The sequence below is a fragment of the Choloepus didactylus genome, chromosome 27 (assembly GCF_015220235.1).
Source record: "Choloepus didactylus isolate mChoDid1 chromosome 27, mChoDid1.pri, whole genome shotgun sequence".
In the NCBI taxonomy this organism is placed as follows: domain Eukaryota; kingdom Metazoa; phylum Chordata; class Mammalia; order Pilosa; family Megalonychidae; genus Choloepus; species Choloepus didactylus.
This window is the reverse complement of record NC_051333.1, coordinates 13,877,713-13,885,770: the sequence shown is the minus strand read 5'-3', so window position 1 is coordinate 13,885,770 and position 8,058 is coordinate 13,877,713. Positions and strand designations below refer to the sequence as shown.

The 8,058-nt window shown below is 38.5% G+C and overlaps 1 pseudogene; it reads left to right on the top strand.

Annotated features, from left to right (window-relative positions):
- The first annotated feature begins 363 nt into the window (after positions 1-363).
- On the top strand, positions 364-1,776 carry LOC119521164 (annotated as a pseudogene).
- Positions 1,777-8,058: the final 6,282 nt, after the last annotated feature.

Genomic DNA, 8,058 nt, shown 5'->3' with positions numbered 1-8,058 from the left:
CTTAATCATTTCTAGCTTTTGATTTAAAGTGAAAGACATGTGACTCTTCTTTTAACTTGAACACTTAAAGGGTTATTAATTGGCCTAATTTCAATATTGTTGTGTCTCAGGGAATAGGGAGGCCCAAGGAGAGGGAGAGAAACAGGAGAATGGACAGTCGGTGGAGCAGTCAGAACACACATTTATCGATTAAGCTCGCCATCCTAGGCGGGCATAGCCTATGGCATCCCATAACAGTTACAATAGTAACATCAAAGATCACTGACCGCAGATTCCCATAACAGATATAATAATAATGAGAAAGTTTGAAATATTGCGAGAATTACCAAAATGTGACATAGACATGAATGATCACATGCTGTTGTAAAAACTGTGCCAATAGGCCTGACACACATTCCTAACAGGGCTACCACGTGTGGGGACTGGGTTGGCACTGTGGGGCCAATTCTTCCACCAGGATCTCTGCCTCCAGGAGGCCAACGTATTAGAAAAACAACATTGATCCAGAAAGCCAGTGAGGTTTTAAAGTCCTCTGGTGTGCCTGTTCATGGATTTTATACAGAAGAAATCCGACAAGGAGGGAGAATAGGATTCGATGTCGTCACTTTGGCACTCGGGGTCCTTTATCTAGAGTTGGGCTAGCGCCTCCTCCTGGAAAACGTGAACACTGAGTTGAGCAGTATGTGGTTGACCTGACTTCCTTTGAGCAGTTGGCACTTCCTGCCTTAAGGAATGCAGAGTCCAGCAGTGGCCAGGGCAGAGAGTGTGTATCATCAATGAGTTTGGGAAAACGGAGCTCTTCAGCCAGACTTTCATCCAAGCTGTTCATCAGACACTGTGCACCCCTGGAATCATAACCCTTGGCACAGTACCAATCCCTAAAGCAAAACCACTGGTACTAGTGGAAGAAATAAGAAACAGAAATGATGTGAAAGTGTTTAATGCTCCCCGAGGTCAAGGTCGTTATCTGAGTCATTCCCAGCACACTGTCCATTTCTGGTCAACATCCGATAAATGTTACCAAAGAAAACAGAAACAACCTTCTGCAAGATATTGTGATATGGGTGCAGAGTGGCAGGAAGTGAAGATAATTTGTGGTACTGCTTTTCTCCAAGTGAAGAAATATGCACAGTTCAAGTGGAGTCTGATAGGTACTCTGCCTGTCAAGGTTTTACGCCTTCAGGTTTATGATCAAGTTCTTAAAGCCTCGTGGGCTTTTCCAAAGAATGCTTGACAGCTGTTTTCCATAAAATGTTTAAAACATCAAATTAGCTATAATGCTGGATTGACTTATAAGATTAACAATCCATTATGGTTTCTTTATGCTTAAAGATTTCTGTTTATTTCCTCTTGCAGTTGTGTGCATGATTTTGGTTAATTATGAAATGAGAAATGGTTTTGAGGGTATTAGATGGAATTTGCCCCCACTGAAGTTTATAAGTATGTTCAGGGGAAGGGGGAAAAAGGAGCTGACTACTTAATCAATTTTGCACGTCATGAAAATTGTATTTCTCTCCAGGTGCAGCTTCAGTCTCAGGCAATTAAAGTGGTAACAGTTATTTGATTTTTAAAAAGTATTATTCCTAAAGAAAACCATTTAAGGCCCTCCCTCCATCTCTTATTATTTGTTTCTTATTGCTTAATAAATATACAAATAAATCTAATGGTTACAGATATATGAGTTCTGTGAGGGAAATAGTCTTTAAAAATGTTAATAACCTGAACAGGCAAATTCATAGAGTCAGAAAGTAGATTAGAGGTTACCAGGATTGGGGAGAGGGGGGAATAGGGAGTTTTTGCTTCATGGGTACAGTTTCTGTTTGGGGTGATGAAAAAGTTCTAGAAATAGATAGTGGTGATGGTTGCACAACATTGTAAATGTAATTAATGCCACTGCATTGTACACTTTAAAAATGACTAAAATGGCAAATTTTGTGTAAAATACATGTTACTATAATAAAATTTTTTAAAGTTTGAAAAAAAACAGCACCAATAGACTTGCTCGATGCAGGGTTGCTACAAACCTTCAATCTGTAAAAAACACAGTAGCTGTAAAGTACAATAAAACGAAGCACCACAAAATGAGGTATGCCTGCATGTATGATTCCAACTGTATGCCCCTAAGGCAAAACTATACAGACAGTTAAAAGATCAGTGGTTGCCAGAGGGTTGACTAGGTAGAGCACTGGGAATATTAAGGGCAGCAAAATCATTGTGTATGACACTATAATTTTGGATACATGAAAGTAAGCATTTGTCAAAATCCATAGACCTGTACAACACAAAGAATGAACCCTAATGTAAACCATGCACTTCAGTTAATAATAATGTATTGATATTGATTCATGAGTTTGTACTACAATAAGGTAAGATGTTAATAACAGGATAAACTATGGGAGTAGGGAGGAGGAGGGGTATACTTCCTGCACAATTTTTCTGTAAACCTAAAATGAGCTAAAAAATAAAATCTATTGAAAATATTTTTTAATAGAGGGGAAAAAAGACCAAAAGCAAAATGGGCATAAGATGTGAACAGATAGTTCATGGAAGAAATTAAAATGGCTATTAAATATTAAAAACAAAAAATCGGAAGGCCCACCAGGATTCCATTTCACCAGAGAAAGACCCCTCCCTCTCCCAACTGCTAACACTGCCCATGTGCCATCGTGGATTCTGTAAAGCTCAAACAGTAGTTTCCAGGTAGATAAAGGTGTGTGACTCCAAGGTCAGAAAACCAGGAGGTCACTGTGAGGGCCAAAGATTCATAGAGGAAGTAAAAATACCAAAAGTAAAAGATTATCCTTAATGAGTTCTGAAGAAACAAGCTGAGTTTTGCAGCACTGTGAACTCTGCCCTCTCCTGGCCTTTGCTCAGACTAGTCTGATGTCCACAACTGAGCAGCTGCTAAGCCCCCACCTTCAGTCCTTGCCCTTACGTGCTCTTGGGATGAGAACTGGCCTGTGGGTGCCTCCGATCAGGCCAAGGAAGCAACTCTCTAAAACCATGCCCCAACAGCAGTCAATAAAATAGGTGAACTCGGGGAGAGAAAGAGAAAAAAATACACAAAAACTACTAGGTTCCTTTCCTTAAACCATTACTTTGTCAAATTGTGCTTCAAAGTCCCCATTTGCAAAAGTTTTACTCTAAAATTTTCAATTTTAATTGAAAATTAAATTCAAAATCTGAATTTCTTTTATTCAATTTTACTATAATTTTTCTATAGAAGTGAATATAAACACATTAAAGAAATTTTAAAACATAGTCATACCATCTTTTTGTATTTTAGCTCATAACCTTCTTTTTGCCCTGTGCAGAGGGTTTTCTTTATAGTTATAACCATACTGTACAGACTTGTGTTCTGTTATCAACACTGTATGATAAGCAGTTTTCCAAATTACCTAAAATCTCACATTCTTCTTAATGACCACATAATAGACTAGCTATCATTTTTAATGAAAACTCCAAGAATTTCAATGACTTCTGTATAGTGTACATGCCTTTTGTTTTTGTTTTTTCATTTTTACCTATCCTTTCCTTTATTTATTGAAATACGGGTTCAGTACCTGAGATCTGACTTTTTAAATTCAATTTTATTGAGATATATTCACATACCATGCAGTAATACAAAGCGTACATTCAGTTGTTCACAGTACCATTATATAGTTGTGCCTTCATCACCACAATTAATTTTTGGACATTTTTATTACCACACACAAAAATAATAAGAATAAAAATTAAAGTGAAAAAGAACAATTAAAGTAAAAAAGAACACTGGATGCCTTTTTTTTTTTTTTGCCTCTATTTTTCTACTCATCCATCCGTACACTGGACAAAAGGGAGTGTGGTCCATGTGGCTTTCCCAATCACATTGTCACCCCTCATAAGCTACCTTTTTATACAATTGTCTTCAAGATTCAAGGGTTCTGGGATGTAGTTTGATAGTTTCAGGTATTTACTGCTAGCTATTCCAATTCATTAGAACCTAAAAAGGGTTGTTTATATTGTGCATAAGAGTGCCCACCAGAGTGACCTCTCGGCTCCTTTTGGAATCTCTCTGCCACTGAAGCTTACTTCATTTCCTTTCACATCCCCCTTTTAATCAAGAAGATGTACATGACTTTTAAAGAAAATAAATATGTTGTCTTCTGCAAAAGTCTGAAGCACCAAAAACTGACTTTTAAATGAGGCATCAAAGGGCTGCCACAAGCCAACCAATATAGTTTGTAAGCTCTTAATCCAAATCACAGAAGTATGCACTGAAAGAGATCTTGGAGATCTGTCCAAACTACACACACACACACACACACACACACAGACATAAACACATACACACACACACACCAGGAAAAAACAAAAAAACAGTGAGCCAATAAATTCCTGTTGTTACTCCACCTCACTGTATGGTATTTGTTTTAGCAGCTGGGAAACTAAGACACCTGGCAATTCCACTCTTGAGCATATACCCAAAAGAATTGAAAGCAGGGACTCAGGCAGTTATTTGTACACCAGCATTCATTGCAGTATTATTCACAATAGCCAAACAGTAGAAGCAACCCAAGTGTCCATCAACAGATGAATGGCTAAACAAAATGTGGTATATACATAAAATGAAATACTACTCAGCCTTAAAAAGAAATGAAGTGCTGGTACACGCCACAACATGGATGACATCATGTTGACTGAAATAAGCCAGACACAAAATGAGAAATACTGTATGATTCCTCTTATATGGAATAAGCAAATTCATAGAGACAGAAATCAGAATAATGATTACCAGGGGTGGGAAAAGGGGGGAAATGGGCAGTTATTACGTAATGATCATGAGTTTTGGTTTGCAATGATAAAAATATTCTGGAAACAGATAGTGGGAAAGTTACACAATATGGTCACGGTACTTAATGTCACAGAACTGTCCACTTAAAAACTGTTAAAATGATTTCGATATTATTATATTTACCACAATTAAAAATAAGTTTAAAAAAATAATAATAAAATAGAGCATTGTAAGTGTTATAAATGGGTAAACACTGGATAGATACTGCAGAAGTGTAGTTTGGGATGGGATATTAGTGTAGGATCACAGAAGAAGTGATGTCTAAACCATTAGGAAAATAAAGAGGCATGAAAGGAGCATTCTGGGTAGACAGAACAAGTACAAGGACCCAGATGCAATAGAGAAGAGGTGACTTCAAGGAAATAAAGTAGTTTGATGTGGCCGGAATGTAATGTACTAAAATGGGTATGGGTGTGGGGGCAGAACTGGCACAGATGGGACTGGAGAAAAGACTGAAACATTTTAACCTTGTAACGTGACAAAAAAACTTGGTAGCCATGCTGAAGAAATCAAAGTGCATCCTGAGGGCAATGGAGAACCATTAAAAGGCTTTAATAATGGAAAAAGATGTAATCAGAATTTTATCCTATAAGACCACTCTAGCTGCATTGTGGCAATGAATTAGAGGGAGCATGGAATTAGACTGGAGCAAGGAAGGGTGTAGAGAGACCACCAGTGCAGTAATCTAGAGAAGGAAATCATGGTGGTCTGAATTAGTGGTACGAGTGGGGTTGGAAAAAGAAGTGGACAGGTTTCAGAGATTTTAGGAGGCAGCACTGTCAAGACTAAGTGATTAACTAGATGAGGGAGTGGTGCAGGGAGGAGTCAAAGATGGTGGCCAGGTTTCTGGAGAGGGCAACAGGGTACCATCCACTGACAGGGTACCATCCACTGACATAAAATATATTGAAAAAGAATCAGATTTGGGGGTAAGTTCCATTTTGGACATGTTACATATTCCAAAGCAGATGTCCAATAGACAGTTGAGATATACAATTCAAGAGATATAGGCCATCCATCACATATCAATTATAACTGAAGTCACAGAAGGCCTGGTGAGTTTAAAGAGTAGAAAGAAAAGAGGGCACAGAACCCTAAAGGCTTCTGACATTTATGGAATGGGCAGATGCAAGGAATGGAGAAAAAAAAACCGAAAAGGAATGGCCACAGAGGGGGGAGAAAAGCCAACAGAGCAACACAGCAAGGGCCACAGCAGCAGTTCAAGAATGAAGAACAAGGGTGACAACTTCACCATTGCTCACCCTGGTGAGAGCAGTGTCGGTTATTCTGATGTGGGAGTGGGGATCAACTCCAGAATGCTAAGGAGTGGATGGGAGATAATTAAATGTAGGTAGTGACTATAAAACAACTCTTCTAAGAAGTCTGGCTATAAAAAGGACGAGAAAGATAGGGTGGAGGCAAGCAAGAGAAGTAGGATTGAGAAAAGGGATTATTTAATATGAAAAGAGAAGCACTTAAATATATTTAAATATTAAAATACAGAAATAGATTTAGACAGTTTGTAGCTTTATATTATAATTACGGTCTTTACCCTAAATTCTCCTCTCCTTCTTCACAGGAAATCTGGAAGGGAAGCTCTATCTTAAAATGTTAGAATGCTAAGTGTTTTAAAGTCAGACCAGCTTCACTGCAGACTTGACTTACCAACATCTTTTCAACAGGGTGCCTCTAATACCTCCATGAAGATCTGCTCTCCTACCGGGTCTTTTCTCCACTTAACGACCACACGTAATATGAAACTACTGATATTCTTGTCATCTTTAAAGCAGTCTAAAATAGGTGTTTCAGAATTATAGGTAGTTGCTAACTTAGAAAAATCCAGTAGAGACATAAATATGATTGCCCCTTTCTCTCTTCTTGTAGCAGCAGTATCAGTTTCAGGTATCAGTTCTGTAGGGCTGCTTGTTGCTGTTGATGTTTTATGGGGTTTTAGAGGAGCTGTGTTTCAGAAATGGAAGAGGGAAGAACGTACACTGGAGTGCTGAGCCAAGGCTACCCTGCCTGCCCATTGGGCAATTACTCCAAGATATCTTCCCCACTCTGCCTAAATTTTTTCACCCACTTTATTAAACAGCTATTTCATCCAAATCATTTAGCAAATGATTCTGGGAAGGTTAGGGAGCTTACAACTACTCATGCATCAGATTAGAATCATTTGCAAAATCAGACTGCTTCCCCCACTCCCCATCCCCTAGCTCCAATCAATCACTTTGAGTTGGGTGCTTTGGTGGGGAGGGGTGGGAGAGAGGACGCAAAAACAAGAAAAATACGGGCCTTAAGTGAGGAGCAGGGCAGGCCTGGGTCAGTTACTATAGCGGAAGGCTAAGTAAGGGTAGCATGAAAGTACTACATGCCTATAATCTTGAAAACAGAGAGAAGAGTTCATATGAAAAGGGCTCAGGAGACGAAAAGGTATCATAGGTAAGTAAGCATCATTTTTTTCTCCTTTGTATTGTTAAGCACCATTTTTAAAGTGTGCCCCATGTTGATCCTGTGCCAGGAAAGGTCAAGGAAACTGTCTTCCTTTCACTGGAGTATTTCTAAAATCTAGAACCTAAGTCAGTGGTATAGTGCAGCCACATTGTTCCTTCAACATTTACAGGCCTTAAGTTAGACACTGTAATACCCAGAGTTAAATTAAGAACCATAAGTCATATATAATTTTATGTAGATAGCATTAAATGCCATCAGGGGATCTAAAACTTGAGATTTTCAAAGTGGGAAAAGGTTATTTCTTCCACAGAGTTTCATAGAAAGAGTGTACTATTTGGGCTGGGAATTGAAGAATGAGTAAGAGTTTGATGACAACTCTTGAGTTTGATGATGGAGGAAGGCATTCCTAATGAAGAAAAGAAACATAAAAAGGCATAGAATCAGGAAAATGTGGCGAGTCATCTCGATTTTCGGCAGTTTAAGGTATATGAGGAGGAATGATAGCCATTTGTGCAACAGTAGGGTGGCAAAAAGAAACCAGAGCTTCCCAAATCTTCTCAATGGGAAATCTAAGAACCAACAACCTTTGGCCCAGAATCTTTCTGAAACTGTTTCAATTCAACTGTTAAATATTTCTGAGAAGTAATTTACTTCCTTTTCTACTAACTTCTCCATTTTCCTAGAGTTCCTCCCCTTCTAGGCCCTTAGATATGCCCAGTATCCATTATGCTGTAGATTTAAAATAAGGTTTCCAAGGGATCACCTAAGCA